At 43.6% G+C, this 17544-nt stretch overlaps 1 long non-coding RNA gene across 1 annotated transcript in view; it reads left to right on the forward strand.

Moving 5' to 3' along the window:
• LOC308609620 overlaps window positions 1–17544 on the forward strand; it is a 310091-nt gene that overhangs the window by 217267 nt on the left and 75280 nt on the right. Inside the window, exon 3 of the long non-coding RNA XR_014014324.1 lies at window positions 3463–3604. This is a non-coding gene — a long non-coding RNA (uncharacterized lncRNA). The remainder of the gene's footprint in view (window positions 1–3462; window positions 3605–17544) is intronic.

A 17544-nucleotide genomic window follows, 5' to 3' on the forward strand; every position in this document is an offset into this window, starting at 1 on the left:
TTTCCAGAGAGAAGACTTGAGCACCCACTGCAGCAGGACATCCCAGATTCCAAGTATTTTTATTCTCTCCTTCACATAAAAGTGGGAAATTCCAGCTGACTGCCTGGAAAATTGCCTCTGTCTGCCAGCAACCTTGAAAGAGATTTTGCATTGGGTAGATACACAAAAACCTCTTGACATTTAAGTCTATGTGATTCTTTGAAAGCTAAACATATTGACACCAAAGGAATTTCTCCGGAGTAGGATGCCTTAGATAAGATACACTCCTGCATTTCTCTCTCACATCACTCTTTTCTGTTTATTTAAAACCCATTCTGACGCTAGAATTCATCTCTGTCACCTCCGCTATTCCTACTCTGCCAGTATCCCCTGCCCTCCTTTTTTAAAAAAAAATAAATAAATAACATTCACTGGTGAGGTTGAGAATAAAGTTCATTTTAGTCCTGAAGAGTAAAGTTTCCAGGTGCAAATGAAGCCTCAAATGGGAAGCAGGTATCACTCCTATATGGTTTAGCACATCTATGAACATAACACTCACCAACCTTATTGAACTCTCACATAAATGGTAGGTTTGAGTATAGATGAAGGAAGAAAAATCCCTTATCGAATGTCTACATTTATTTTGTCTTTCACCACAAATCATTTCTTTAGTCTTGCTACAGATTTTATTATTTGCCGGAGCAAGGACTGGTCAGTTTTCATCTGACCTGAAAACTATTTCAAAAACCTAAGATTTTTTGCAGTACAATTAAAACACACACACACACACACACACACGCACACACATTTTGGAAGATTTAATGCTTTCATGGATGGAACCCAGGGCTGCTGTCGAAAGGCAGTCATAACCTTGAATAATTTATGTTTTCTTTGGCCTGGTTTAAACATTTTGATTACATAAAGAATATAATACTTCTCTTCATCTTTCCTTCATTAAAGAGCCATATTGTATTTCAATTAAAAAAACCTATGAAAATAATCACTCTATGAAAAACAGTGGTATAAGAGATGCCCAAATGAAATATATAGAATATATGTAGAATCATGATTCATTTTCCAGATGAGTGATATAAACCTAGGAAGAAGAAATATTCTCAGTTTAAAATAAATCCAAGTGTTTTAAAGTTAATAACGCCATTCTTCAAAACGCCTGTCTGATTTTATTTGTGTGAACAATGTATGCTGGTGTCAAACTCTTTATCGTGCTTGTCCACCTGTAGAGGCCAAGTTTCCAAGCAACCATCAGGAGCCAGAAGGCAATTCATGGACTCACCTGCCAGTATGAACAATGAACAGTAGTTATTGGATTGTTGCTGTATTCACTATTCTAATAGTTCTTACTCATATTATTCAGCTGCTATAGAATGAGTCATTTCATCCTTTCGACCTAGCAATCTGTTGCAGGATGTTGCAATTTGCCCATTATTGAAGTAGGCTAACATTATCATTCATTTTCTCCAGCTTCTCCTTTTGATACCTTTTTTTCTACCTTAATAGGTACATAGTAAATTTTTGTTTCATTGACTTTATATTCCTAATACAATGAAAAATGACATGAATTTCATAACTCGATTGTACTAACTTATCAGTGATGACATTATTTGTAAAGTATATTTTAATTTTATTACAGGACAGAGCCTTAAGAGAAAGGAATTCAGTTTGGTTAGTTTAAAGGCAAAGGGAAAGCAAGATTCATTTGATTAAAAAAATAAAGTATTGAGGACCATTGTAGTTTAATCAAAATACTGTTAGATTGAAGTTACACTTCCAGCAACATCTGCCCACTTCTCTCAGGCAGTCCATCCTGCTGACAACAAAGAGAAACAAACAAACAAAGAGATCAAATCATCAGACCGCCATGAGACACGTCACAATTGTCAAGGCTATCTTCACGGGGCACAAAACGCTCCTGCTAAAGGAAGAGACCGATAAACTGGCAAGGTGTTCTGATCACAAAAGACACCATTAAAAGAGTCAAAAGAAAAGCCACGGTTTATGACATGATATTTACAGCATTTTATTTAGTTAGTTATTTGCTTTTTTAAAGTTTTTTTTTTTTTTGACGTGGACCAATTTTAAAGTCTTTATTGAATTTGTTACAGTATTGCTTCTGTTTCATGTTTTGGCGTTTTGGCCACCAGGCACGTGGGGTCTTAGCTCCCCAACCAGGGATTGAACATGCATCCGCTATGTTGGAAGGCAAAGTCTTAACCACTGGACCTCCAGCGAAGTCCCAACAGCCTTTTAAACTAGCAAAATTGTCCTATCCTCAAGATAGAAAGTGTTCCTACAAATTAATAAGTAAAAAGAAACAAAAACAAAAAATAACCAACTAACAGCCCAGTTCAAAAGTGAGCAAAAGGTTTGAAGTAGCACCTCACACCAAATGCCTGATGCACCCGTGAAAATGACATTCCACCTCATTGAATGTCAGGAAAATTTACAGTAAAACCAGAATGAGAGACCTCTGCCCAACCACCAGAACGGCTACCACAGACAGACTGATATCAGGAAGTGTTGGCAAAGATATAGAGCAACTGGAACTCACACACAAGGCTGGTGGGAGGACGTATAAATTAGTGCAACCCTTTGGAAAATTGTTTGGCAGTATCTATGAAAACTGACCATAGATATACCTGGTTCCATTCTTTTTTTTTTTTTTTTTTTAATGTATTTATTTTTGGTTACATTGGGTCTTCGTTGCTGCGCAGGCCCTCTCTAGTTGCGGCGAGTGGAGGCCACTCTTCCTTGCCGTGCGCGGGCTTCTCTTTGCGGTGGCTTCTCTTGTTGCAGAGCTTGGGCTCTAGGCGCGCGGGCTGCAGTAGCTGTGGCACGCGGGCTCAGTAGTTGTGGCTCGCGGGCTCTAGAGCGCAGGCTCACTAGTTGTTGCGCACGAGCTCCGCGGCATGTGGGATCCCCCCAGACCAGGGCTCGAACCCGTGTCCTCCGCATTTGCAGGCGGACTCTCAACCACTGCACCACCAAGGAAGTCCCACCTGGTTCCATTCTTGACGTACATGTGTACATACCTGCACCAAAACTTTTGTCCAAGGATCTTCACAGCATCACTATTCATTAAAGCCAAGAAAAGAACCTAAAGGTTTATCAACAGTAGGATGAATGAATAAACTGAGGTGTATTCATACAAAAGAATATTGCCTAGAACTAAAAACTGAATGAACCACCCCATGCAACAACATAGATACATCTTGTAATGTTACATGAAAGAACCTAGACAGAGTAATAAATACTGTAGGGTTCCATTTATAGAGAGTTTAAAAACAGGCAAATTGAATGTATGGTATTAGAATTTAGGAAACAGTTACTTTTTGACATGGGGAGAGGTAATTATTGGGAGGTCACTGGAAGATGCTTCTCAGATGCAGCTAATGCTTGACTTTTTGACCTGGATGGTGGTGACATGTCTGCGTTCACCGTGCCATCCTTCACTTTCCCATACAGGTATGATCTGTGCACTTTTCTTCGGTACGTCGTACATCAACCAAAAGTTTATTGACTTTCTGATGCCACTTGATCCAAGACACCTACATCCTGGACTGAAGGATTGGATTTGAATGAAACTCATTTTCATCGCAAGACAAAGGTAAACCAAAATCTTTATGAGATTTATATTATCTTCATTTTTTTTCCATCTCTTTCTCTCTTTTTTTTGCCCACTGGAGTTTTCTCTTCCCTTGTAGCTTTAGCCAGCGTTAAAAGGGTACAATGTATGGTTTTCCAGAGGCTATTTTACATGTTGCCTGATTTTCAGCTCATTCCTGTCCCCATAAAAACGTGTGACACTTGGTGTGTGGAGTGATTTCCAACTAACGTGTGCATGAGACTGAGGCAGTGTGTACACACTCTGTTCTCCCTAGGCTGATTTCGATAATGGAGATGTTTCTTTGTAATTTGCTACATTTTTTTATTTTACTCTTAACGAATAGAGTCGGTGAAACTCATTGACTGTCTTCTTGGTATGAACGCTAAAGAAAAAACAAACAAACAAACAAAAACCAAGAAAGGCTAGTCTTTTATGTCTATTTGCAGTGACTAATGCAATTATTTCCCTCTGGAGAGTCCTGATGTTGACATTTATCACTAAATTGACTCACTCAGGGCTCTGTGAGGCCACCTTCCAGATGTTTACACTCCTCACTTATCAGATTATTTCTTATTGAAATGGTTTTCATGAGACCCCCCCCACGTGCCCCATTCTCTTTATTCCTTCCCCGACAGACCTTAGAATTAACCCCCCATTTCACCGTGGATTCGAGACCACACAGGATGAAAGACTTTGAAAAACTGTCCGTATAAATAAGTTTATTATTTTTTTAATAGGCTAAAAATCCAATCAGCTACCTTCAGTTTTCTATAATTTAAATTCTGTTCATGCTTTTCTCTGATGCATTCAAGCTTCTAAAGCGACATGTTATAATGCCATTTTTCAATAAGAAGATCAATAGTGAACATTTATAGTTTCCACTCTGGTGGGGGGAAGGTATTAGAAACAGTATTGTAAAAGATAGTGAGAGATTACCTCTGAAAGAGGCATTTCATTAGAAATAGCCAGCACAGGTTTGGGAGATGAAGGTTTTTCTTAAACTACATTGCGACGGATGCTAGAGAAAATGGCAATTTGATGGCCGCTGAATGACTGTATTTCGTACAAGCTCTGGACACTGGTTTCTCAGTTAAGCTTTTGTTAAATCCAAGTGCTAAGAATCATCCGATAAGAAAGAAAATGGGTCAGCATTTTAAACGGGCAAAACTCAATCATCTGTAGGAAATAACACCCCTCTTCTCACTTTAAGTTACATATAAAAATACAGGCGACTGCATATCCTGGAGAAAGTTACATACCCTTTGGGGGCTCAGTTTCCTCGTCTTTAAAAATAAGGGTTACCATACTTGCATCCATAAGACCGGGATGGAAATTAATTGATACACGTGAATGAAAACATCACCCTCATCATTCGAGGGGCTTATGTTTCTCCAACGGGTAGGGAAAGACGGGTTTCTCCTAGGCCTCCCGCTGTCTTGCCTTCTCTGCCACCACTGCCCCCTAAATAGAGGGCTGGTCCTGCAGCTTCTCGCTCTTACGTGCGTCACTGACTACTTTCCCCCCTGCTGATCCTCACCTGAAGCTCCCGGTCCCTAGGAGCCCTGGGAAGAACGTTGTCCTTGCACGTGATCAACAGAAGCAGGTAGACTATGAAAGGACACTTCTAACCCTAATCCCCTACCCTCCACTGCCAAGTCTGAGCCGGTACATGCCAAGAATTACAGTTGTGTGTAGGGCAGCCCAGCTGTGTAAGCAACTTACCTACCGCCTATCAGGTAACAGTGAACCGCATTTATTGCATTGTTGCTATAGGTACTGTGGCATTAGTCCTTATCAATAATGTGTAGGCTGTTACGTACGACGGGGAGGTGCAAGGAAACATATAACAGGGGGAGAATGTTTTAAAGCCATAGACTTCCTATGATTGTCCTTAAATTCCAAGGGAAAAACAGCAGCCCGTAATGTTTCTCCCATCTTTAGATTCATGCTTCTTGGAAGAGCATTTCCTCTTTCAATCTTTCACATGCAAATCCCCACCTCCTTTTTGGGAGAAGAAGGCAAAGCGGTAGATCTGGTCCTAGGATCATCCGGTGGTGTTCCCCTGTGCCCTCCCCTGGAATCCAGAGGCCATGGAAGAAGAGAAGATTTGGAAGGGAGAGTCCAAGCTGGGCTTACACTCAGTTATAGCCCCTTGTGAGTGTCCGTAGCTGTGCACCACTGGGAGGTACAGCTTGGCCTCCTCATCCATCTGGACCATCCTACGGGTGACCATGGACCCTCAGAGATGCTTCACTCTAAATGCATATGGGGAGAGAGAGAGAGAGAGAGAACACCATCTTCTCAACACGCCCCTGCAGCCAGTAACTTGGAGGTGAGGGGTCTTCGCCATCTGCCAGGGCAGTTTTGCTTCGAGAGAATCATCCCACCTTTCCCCTTTCACTCCAGACAGGTGGGCTGCCCACAGCAGTGGTGGTGTGTCACCTCGTGTCACTGCCTGAGTCATTTACCCAGCGTAACAAGGCAGCCTCCTGATCGCCAGCAGCAAACACTTCTCTATACCCCACCTGAGAGTTTGGGAAAACAGGAAAGGGAGCAGACAAGAGCTGTGCTAACAGCACTGCCAGGCTGAGCATGATCTGCGGTTCTATCAAGGGATTTGTGAGAGGCGTAGGTGGCTGTTGCTTGGGACTGGCATTGCAGGGATAAAGCGAGGAAGTTGCCCAAACAGAGCATTTCAGAAGTAAAAAATGAAGAGAAAAAATCAGGTGTGGCACTCAGGGAGTTGCAGTAGAGGGGAGGAACCTTGCTCTAGAAGATGAGGCTTCCGGCCACAAAAAATGACAAAGACAACGTAGAACATGCGTAGATGCCACTGCTTAAGAACCACCGCAGGGTGCTCTCTTTCCATAATAAACATGTAGGTCTCTGATAGACTAAGACCCAACCACCAGGCTGCAGTGCTCATGTCACTATTTCCAGGTCTAGATCGAAAATCAGTTCCAGTCCCTCGCTGCCGTTCTCCGTGACCCATATTTTTTGGAACGTCTTTCCAGGGGGCCGTCTGCTCGCTCTCTGTACACACTCGTTTTGTCGGTGGGTGGATTTGCAGTAGTGTTCCTGTGAAGATAAGCTGTTGACATTAGACAGATGTCTTAATAAGATTCTGTTGACTGTGTTAGAACCTAGAAGCTCTGATTCCGCGGAGAGGATAAAGCCAGGAGAAGGGCTTGTGCAAGTTCCCAGCTGGGATTTTTGCAGAAGGCAAGCTTGCAGACAGTCAGAAGCTGAGCCCCCGCCCCGGGCAGAATAGGAAGGTTTAGTCTGTGGTCAGTGGTGCTGCTCCCTGCCCTCCCTTGAGTCCCCCAGGGCTCTCTGTCATGCGCTGTGATTCCCTGTCCCACTGCCTTAAACTTGCCTGTGGCCTTCTCCTACCTTCTGCTGCTCACTCCACCCCAGTGCAAAACAAAACAGAACTTCAGGGCTGTCTTCCTGGTAGCTGTGCCTGGTGGGCAAAATCACTTTCAGGCCTAAGGTTTCGTGTACACGTTCGTTCAATGCACTAAACTGCCTGAACTTGGGTTAAAAGGGTCACGTGTGTGCGGGGCTGGTGCAAGGCCTACGAACGCCCGTTTCTCCTGAAAGCCATTCCCGTTTCTGTGGTCTCAGTAAGATTCCCTTTCTACCTGTCCCCCTACAATCCCCTAGTTTTCCTTTGGTGAGGCTCCTTATTTTGTATACAACCCGTTTGCATTTTCATTCCCTGATGGTTCAAACCACATCTGTCCTGTTGGCTGTGATTTCTCTAGTGTCTAACACATGGGGAGATACTACATAGATGTTCTTGGTTTCAAGAGAGAAATCAACCCTAGGATAGCTATTGTGTTTTTTTTGTTTTGTTTTGTTATACTTCTTTGTATCTTCTACAATACTGATCTGTACTCCTTTAGTTAAATATGAAAGTAAATCTTAACATATTAAAGCATTCTCCCTAATACTGGACTCTGAAACACAGTTGTACTCATTTATTGTGGGGAATATCATGCTACCTTAAGGATCGGATGATTTTTTTTTTTTTTTTTTTTTTGCAGTACGCGGGCCTCTCACCGTTGTGGCCTCTCCCGTTGCGGAGCACAGGCTCCGGACGCACAGGCTCAGCGGCCATGGCTCATGGGCCCAGCTGCTCCGTGGCATGTGGGATCTTCCCGGACCGGGGCATGAACCCGCATCCCCTGCATCGGCAGGCAGACTCTCAACCACTGCGCCACCAGGGAAGCCCAGCTATTGTGTTTTAATTATATCAGTGGCTCATCTTGGGGGGTGACATCCTGAAATTAGAATCCAGCAGGCAGCAAGACGCCCTGCTCTGCAGAAGATGCCATGGAGGGTGGGAGCATCTTGGGCTGTGGAGGATGCTTGCCTTCTCTCCCACTGCCAGTTGACTTGGGTGGCTTCCATACCCTCCATGGCCTTCTCTCGCACTTGACCTCTTGGTTCAAAACACCTGCTTTCAGCCTACAAGCTCAAGACACCTGTCTTCTCTGGGCTGTCTTGGTGACTACTGGGAAGTCTCTGTTTCTTGGGGGTTTGGGGGTCAACGGAGATAACAAAAATGCCTTGACCGCTCACTAATAGAGAGCTAGAGGGACTCTTCCATCTGTAACGGGCAGCGGCATTTTCATTCATTACTCTGCTTTGACAGAAGAGGCAAGGGGCCAGTTGGGGGCCAGATGTTCCAGTCGGCCGTCTGAGGCCGTGTCGCTTTCACGCCAAAGCCCACGTCTGCTCACGGTTCGGCCTGAAGCTCACTGACTCACGTTTACACCTGTGACCTAGAACAGATGGCTGATCTTCTAGGGCCAAAGGCACTAAAGAAAGTTGTTCATTTACTTTACAGATAAAAAAAAAATGCCCTCCACTGTATGAGTGAAGCCCCTTGACTAAGTGTCTTTCCTTCCTGTTTCTGGTGGGAACAGATCATCAGAGAGAAGGGTCTTGACCACACTGTGCAGATCCTACCATGAGGGGCCTGGGAGAAAAGGGGAGTGGCTTTCTCCTGTATCTCTGTTTGCTGGAAAGGGAAAGAAGAGCAAGAGAGGAATTTAGGAAAGTTTTGCCCAAGGGCTCAGAACTCCAACTTATGTCTATGCAAATGGACCATGTGTTACAGTCTTTACGGAGGCCACATTCCCAGGGCATCCTAGGGTTTCCCCCTAAGTCAAGATGAAAATTCAGCAAATGCTATCAACACTGCTCCACTGACGTCCGCAGCTGGCCAGCCCTCGAGTAAATCAAGCAATTAGCTTCCAATAAATGTACTAAGCTCCTTCTCTCCTTTCTGTTGCCTACTGGGTTTTCCTGGGAGTTTACGTCCATGGGACAACTGGGAGTATATTTGTGCAAAAAGTATGTTATACCCAGTCCATGTCAGAAGAGGTCAGAGTAAATGACCCTCTGAGTCAACAACACAGTGGCTCTGAGTCATTCGTGACCACCAAAAATCTGTGCCTGTCTCCCTATTTCAGCGCTCACGTTCCTCTCCGGGATCTGGGTGGCACAGTAATGACAGAGAAATAAAGTGGATAGAAAGACAATTTGACTGGCAAAATCTTAGATGACTTTGCTGGACCCAGGGGTTCCAGCATGCAGTGGGAAACAGGCCACGTCCTTTCTGAAGTGCAACCAAGAGAGAGAACATTTAGGAGATCTCCTGTAAACCAAATAAGTCCACATGTTACAGGTAACCCCTGAAGGGTCTACCCCTTTTATCTCCCTTCACCTTACCCTTTCCATGCAAAGCCACACACCTGGGGTAAGAGGAATGTCTGATCTTCTCCTGGCGGGGGCAGTCTTCTTTGATCGTTCAGTGGTGGCCACCTTTCTAATGGTTGAGTTTTGAGATTCGAAAAGCAAGTTCAAAGCCCCGTACGCCTATCATCAGACCTTGCTGTGCCCGTGGAGGTTCAGGAAATAATAGGGGCATCGCAGAGCAACTATTTAGGGCAACGGAATGAGGACAGTCAAACAAATACAAAAGCATGGCTTCTTCTTCTTCCTTGAGGATCTTTGGGAAGAGGGAAGTTACATTTGCAAACGTGCTGTGTTATTAGAACCTTTTGTAATGAATCCTCATTGGGATCCTCTAAATGATGGATGCTCGTTCTCAACCAGAGTGTGGCACACACGTCCTGCATCCAGTGTGTACTCTCCATCTTTCTCCTGTCAAGACAGGTCAGAGACACTCGTCAGAAGTGCAGGTGGATCCGAGAAGCGTGAGCCAGGGAAGTCTGTGTGATAGGAACTCCCACCCCCCACCCCCAGGATCAAGTCTGCATCCTTCCGATTTGGTAAATTGCCCTTCTGCGCAGCTTTCTGGACCTCAACTTCCTTACGTCTAAATTGGGGATAATAATGCCTGTTTTGCCTCACACACAGAGTTTTTCTGGATTAATGGAGACCAAGAGAGCAAAGTGCTTTATGTACCACAGAGCAGTGGAGACAAATAGGTGAAAGTCCCTTGTGGACCACAGACCTCTGTACACCGGTCAGCTGTTACTGTTAGAAGACCCCCGAGATTTCGCGTCCAGGTCGTCTCACAAATAAAACAGTTCTTCATGCTCGTGGCACCTAAATCATGCTTTGATATTAATTGCAACGAATGTTGAACTGCTCTGCTTTCAATGATGAGGTCCATCAAGGCGGGTGGAAACCAGCTTCTTCCAAACCCCTTACGATTCTGTGGTTGATTACAGCGGTTTCTAGGCACGTGGAAGATGAGAGGAAACGCATTCAACCTCTCAACCAAACTGGGACATTTTGGGGGAGTGAAAGGCAACACTCGTCTGTAAATCTGCTGGAGAAACGGGTAAGTCAAGACTTCCCTAGGTGAATCAGGGCATGTGGTCACCTTATCTATAAGGATAGACCTTGAAAATGGACAGTGTGACAACGGCGCCTTCTAGATTCACGTCAAGGATTCTGCGTCCTGACTCTGTGCTCAGTTCTGTTCCTGTGCTTGTTTTCTTGTCTCGACAGTGATCCTACGAATCCTTGCATGTGGGTGACGCCCACCTTCCTCTCTTGAGTTTAGATCAACGCTTGATAATCTCACCCATTCCTGACCAGTCATACCATGTATAATGTTTCACTTATTGTTTTAATATATCCTGTCACTAGGTGGCCACTGTAATCAAGGGTCTGACTCCATTAAAACATAGAACAAGGTAAATACTTTTATGAAGATTTTGGGGGTGGGGGAGAGAATGACTCCCATGAGTTCAGTTTCCACTTGGATTCATCAGAGAAGGGAACATTTGAGCTGGGTCTTGAAGGGTGAGTAGGAGTTTTCCGGGAAAAGATATGAGACTCCATTTTTGATGTTTGACCACTGTCAGCTTTCAAACTCGACCCTTCCCTCATTCTCTTTTGTCCTACAGCTGGACAAGCCCATAAAAAAAAGATCAGGAGGGCTTCCCTGGTGGTGCAGTGGTTGAGAGTCCGCCTGCCGACGCAGGGGACACGGGTTCGTGCCCCGGTCCGGGAGGATCCCACATGCCGCGGAGCGGCTGGGCCCGTGAGCCATGGCCGCTGGGCCTGCGCGTCCGGAGCCTGTGCTCCGCAACGGGGGAGGCCACGGCAGTGAGAGGCCCGCGTACCGCAAAAAAAAAAAAGATCAGGAGCTACTTGCCTAGAAGGTGGTGGGGAAATTCAAGACAGGAAAATCCTAACTCTTGTGCACACAGAAACGCTCACCATGGTCAGATCCCCTAACACAGTGAAACCCAGAACTGCCCTCCCGCCTTGCTGTTGTTTCACTCTGGCTCAGACCCCAGCCCTTCTCCTTGGGAAATGCTCTTGCTGTTTTCTATGTGTGTAACAAACTCTTTCATACCCATGGGTGCCTGTGTGTCCTCCCACCCATCAATCCCTGGGCTGGTAGCTCACTGGCATTTCTCATGGGATGCTGGTCTCCCAAATAAAACACTATCCCAGCTAGCTGACTAAGTAACCACCATTACCTAAAGAAATCTAACACTCAGTTGTATATAGATCTGCGCACACACGTAACAACTCACTGTTGTGGAGGATGATTCTGAAGGACTGAGCTTCCCAGCAAGTGAACTCTGGCCTCCCTACACCTTTCGTCAAACGTAACCACTTGCGAACATAACTTTCAAATCTGCTTCAGATTCCGTGGAGATGTTGTCAAGTGATGTGAACACAAACTCACAGAACCTCTCTTCATTTATGTTGATATTTTGGGTCTCGCTTTCTTGAGGTTTCAAGCCAAGGAGTTTAAACTCCTTGTCTTAGGGATCTCTTGCTGTGTAACCCGTTACCAGAAAATCATTGGCTTCAAACAACACACTTTTATCATCACGTAGGTTCTGTACATCAGGGTCAGGACTCCATGTGCGGCTCAGCTGGGTCTCACAAGGATGCAGCCAGGGTGTCAGCCAGGACTGGGGTGGGGTTTCACCTGAAGGCTTGACTGGAGAAGAGTTTGCTTCTAAACTCATGTGGCTTTTGGCAGGATTCAGTCCTTTGCAGATAACTGGGGAGACAGAGAGAGAGAGAGAGAGAGAGTCCTTGCTGGCTGTTACCTGGAGCTGTCCGTCCATGTCTTGTCTTGACCTCTCCTGTGGTCGCGTATTTCATCACAAGCCAGCAAGAGAGAAGGAGTCTGCTAGAAAGACAGAAGTCAGTCTCGTAGGTAACCGAATCATGAAAGTGCATCTATTGTCTTTGCTGGATTCTGTTGGAGAGAACCAAGTCACCAGGCAGCCCACACTCAGAGGAAGGGATTAAACAGGGGCATAAATCAGGAGCTGGGTTCATTTGGGAGTCTGCTCACCACACTCCTGAGGTCCAGGAAGGAATCTCTGAAGTTACATTCCTTGCGTTGGCAAACCCATTCATCCATCCGCTCACGAGAGGCAACATGCTACAACAGATGGATGTGAATGGTGTAACCCAGTGTTTCTCAGCCTTTTTTCTTTTTTTTTTAATTGTAGTACATTTGATTTACAATGTTGTTAATTCTGCTGGATAGCAAAGTGATTCAGTTATACATACATATATATATATATATATATATATATATATATATATATATATATATATGTTCTTTTTCATATTCTTTTCCATGATGGTTTATCACAGGTTATTGAGTAGAGTTCCCTGTGCTCTACAGTAGGACCTTGTTGTTTACCCATCCTATATATAGTAGTTTGCATCTGCTAACCCCAAACTCCCACTCCATTCCTCCCCCACCCCCACTCCCCCTTGGAAACCACAAGTCTGTTCTCTAGGTCTGTGAGTCTGTTGCTGTTTTGTATATATGTTTATTTGTGTCATATTTTAGATTCCACATATAAGTGATATCATATGGTGTTTGTCTTTCTCTGTCTGACTTACTTCCTTTAGTATGACAATCTCTACGTTTATCCATGTTGCTGCAAATGGCGTTATTGTGTTCCTTTTCTTGGCTGAGTAGTATTCCATTGTATATATGTACCACATCTTCTTTATCCATTCATCTGTTGATGGCCATTTAGGTTGTTTCCATGTCTTGGCTATTGTGGACAGTTCTCAGTGTGTTTTCATGATTGCACACTACAGTGCTTTTTCACACATTTGTTCCCAATCCACCCCCCATGAAGTTTTAACAGATATGCTGCTTCTCTGTTTGTATTTCTGAACTCTGCACGTAAAATGAGTATTATTCTTTTCACCTCCCAAGAACCAATTTTCACCCACTTGGGACGATACTGTGCATGAAGAATGTGTGTTCTAGAGTCAGAGAGCCTAGATTTCTACCTCCATTGCACCACTTAGCAGCTTTGTGATCTTAGGCAAGTTACCAAGCCCCTCTGAACCTTAACGAACTTTCTTAATTATAAATAAGAATCACATCAATACCTACCACGTATGATTGTTGTGGGGATGGAATGACACAATACAAGTGAAGTATATGTGACACACTTAGTAGACAGGAGAAACCTAATAAATGCTACCTTCTGTTATTGCAACATACAGAACAACTTGTGCAGCACTGGGGATACCAAGATAAGACAAAAACAGGAGCCTCGAAGAGGCCCCACTGTTTGTCAAAGGAGACAGAAAGATGACAAAGGGTATGGTATGTGCTATAAGAAAGTTATATTCAAGATGATTTGGGCATAGAAAAAAGGGGGTGCCTAAATTCTGGAAAAAGCGAGGAGAGCATGAGAAACAGGAGTTTCTCGGAGGAAAGAGAGTTGAAGAATGAGAATTGATTTGAGAGCTGATGAATGAAAAACTAAACTAAAGCACTGGCACTGTTAATGGTGGAGAGGAAGAAAAGGACGGGACAAATCGTCATGTGGTAGAAAATGACGTTTACCCAAGAGGTTTGCTGACATAAGTGTGTATTCTTTCAGGGTTCTTTTTGTCCATTCATCCATTCATTCATCTACCCATTTATCCACCCACTATCCATCCATCTATCCATATATTGATCTATATATCCATCTATCTAAGTTTTCTCCTTCCATCTATTCATTCATTTGTCCACCCTTCCACCTGTCTATCCATCCTTCCATCCATTCATCCATCCATCCATCCATTCATCCACCTTTCCTTCCATTCATCCATCCATCCCAACCTTCTATTCATCCATTCACAAATCTACCCATCCATGCATTTACCTACTCACCTATCCATCCACTTACCTATTGACCCATCCATCTTTGCAGCTATCCATCCATCCATCCATTTACCCATTCACCTGTGTACCTTTCCATCCACCCTTCCACAGATACACCTTTCCATTCATCCATCCATCCATTCATAAATATACCATCCATTCATCCACCCCATCCTGTTATCCTCTCATCCATCCATTCATCCACCCCCCATCCATTTATTTATCCATTCTCCCATCCTCTCCTATCCATCCACCCAGTTATCCACCCATCCATACATCCATTCATTATCTCTCTTTTTCCACACAGGTTTTAAGGTGGCTTAGAAAGACACATAGAATATATGTAGAAAATAAATAAGTAAACCAACAGAATGATGAACAAACCAAACAGAAATCAGGTGAGAATGAAAAGGAGAGAACTCGTATAGGGACCTAAAGTAGAAGCAGGGATTCAGTTTATACAAGTGTGCATCCCTATGAGCCTTTATACCTGCCATATGCGGGTCCCACAGTTGGCACCTTAAGATGCTGTGTTGCTCGTGCTCCCAAGGTGGCTTCTGTTTGTACAGAAATCTATATTTCCCTGCAGTCTAAATGGGGGAATCTCCTAAGGTGTTTACTGTACTCTCCATCAAATAGTCGATGGCCTTTGAATAGACATTGACAAATACAGTCTCTCTCTCCGTTTATCCTTCGTCAGCCTCTAAAGTGAGTTGGGGATTGGAGATGAGATGAAACTGATTAAAGTCAAGTCAGGTTTCAAATACTTTCTCCTGAAAATCCATTCTACTCCTTTGCTGTTAGCAGCATTTACTACAGGAAAAATGTATAGTTAACATTTAGCCAAAAATAAAAAAACCTCTGCAAAACACCTAAATATAGATTGTTTCATTACCTTCAAATCAGCCCGAAAAGAATGCAGAGGCTGGCGCTCAGAAGGAATCAAGTGGCTGGGTAACTGCAGTGCAGTCTGCAATCAGGAGGAATTACAATTATGGCACCGAACGCTAATCCTGGAAAATCAAAACACAGTTAGGCAGCCACTAAATCCCATTATAAACTATAATAATCATTATTAAGCCTTTTTTTCCCCCAGAAAATGAAGAGTTGGAGACGTTATGTCGTCCCTTTACCATTTTCCATAGCAGGGCCATTATGCTTTATGGTGCTACTAAATTTACTCATCATTTTAAAAATCCCAAGCTCACCTTCCAAATACAGGATCTCGTCCTTCTGTGTAAAGTTAATCAAAGTTGTAAAAGTGCTTTATTCCATATCTTTATTTTTTCCCACGGGTATGGGGGGTAAAAATGTTATGCATTGGAGAATCACAGAACACAGCCAAGGAATCTTGAGATGTTATTGTCTCCTGTCTGTGCTCAAAAAGGACACACCCAGAGATTAACCCTCTCCTGGAAAACGGACATCTTATGTGTTTTCAGAGAAGAGCTTGCTTTATTATGAGGAAGCTCTTTTTTATGTCTAGCCCGGCTTCTTCATACTGTACTAATTTTTGTATCTTTAACTGGAAATTAGAAAGAAGCTGGGTAATATCTTCTAGGGCTCTTAAAATACTCCGAGGCTGTGGCAAAGAAGTCTAGACAGGTGCTCATTTTCCTGAGATCACCACCTTTTCTAGAACATGCCAGAATCAGACCACACTGAATCTTTTCTTTGGGGTAGAGATTGTGTTTCATCCTTTTTTTGTACCCACACAATACAGCCTATTTATGGACACTCAATGAATATTCATAAGTCTTCCTTGAAAGAATGAGTCAATGAATCAATACTTCTTGAATTCAATACAAACCATTTCAGACAATGAGACCAAAATATCCATCATTCATCTCTCTCAATTCACATTCTCATTCTGAAGGACAGTGTAAACGGCAAGTTCTCATTTAATGAATTATTTCCAGGTTGAGCTACATGAAATTGAGATTTTTTTGTAGGTCAGAAACGGTTGAATATCAGCAGCATGCTAATATTTGCATTCTTCTGCTGATATTTCGGACTTTTTTCTTTAGCGACATCAGAAAAAGTAGTTTAAGATGAGTTGCAGATCTATAAATAGCATCTCACCTTGGGAAAATAGCTAAGTGAAGATCAGATAAAAAGCTAAAATATTCAGTTTGGGAATGCACTCTGTTGATTAAGGGATAAAATTTTGGTCACTGGTGGATGCTTCTCTTAATGTTTGTTCAGCAAGATGAGGCATTTAGACCAATAAAGCAATGAGTTCCATCTTCTCGTGACTTAGCTTCAGGAGCTAATGAATCAGTTAAAGAGGAGAATCTGAATAGACATTTTTTCCAAAGAAGACATACAGATGGCCAACAGGTACATGAAAAGGCACTCACCGTCACTAGTCATCCAGGAAATGCAAATCAAAACCGTAGTAAGATATGACCTCATACCTGTTAGAATGGCTTTTATCCAAAAGACAATAAATGCTGGAGAGGGTGTGGAGAAAGGGGAACCCTTGTGCACTGTTGGTGGGAATGTAAATTGGTGCAGCCACTGTGGAAACAGGATGGAGGTTCCTCAAAAAATTAAAAATAGAACTACCAGATAATCCAGCAATTCCACTTCTGGGTATTTATCCAAAGGAAATAAAATCACTATCCTGAGAAGATACCTGCACCCCAATGTTCACAGCAGCACTGTTTACAATAGCCAAGACATGGAAACAACCTAAATTTTTTCTCATATTAAAAGTGCACGATGGGTGTCCGTAGTGGCACAGTGGTTGAGAGTCCGCCTGCCGATGCAGGGGACACGGGTTCGTGACCCAGTCCGGGATGATCCCACAGGCCGCGGAGCGGCTGGGCCCGTGAGCCATGGCTGCTGAGCCTGCACGTCCGGAGCCTGTGCTGCGCAATGGGAGAGGCCACGGCAGTGAGAGGCCTGCGTACCACAAAAAAAAAAAAAAAAGTGTTAGCTATCTGTGGCACTTTAATCTTGTTTTAAGGTGTTTAGGATAAAAAATTGTGATACAGGCTACCCTCAAGAAATACATTATCTATTGGAAATAATATATATATGTAATTAACATATAAATAATGTGTATGTATGTGTGTGTATATATACACATACATACAGAGAGAGAGAACTTATAAACTTATAAAAAAGAGACTTTTTTTTTTTTTTTTTTTTTTTTGTGGTACGCAGGCCTCTCACTGTTGTGGCCCCTCCCCCCGCGGAGCGCAGGCTCCGGACGCGCAGGCTCAGCGGCCATGGCTCACGGGCGCAGCCGCTCCGCGGCATGTGGGATCCTCCCGGACCGGGGCACGAA

Source organism: Mesoplodon bidens (genome assembly GCF_964165515.1).
Source record: "Mesoplodon bidens genome assembly, chromosome: Y".
NCBI classification, from domain to species: Eukaryota; Metazoa; Chordata; class Mammalia; order Artiodactyla; family Ziphiidae; genus Mesoplodon; species Mesoplodon bidens.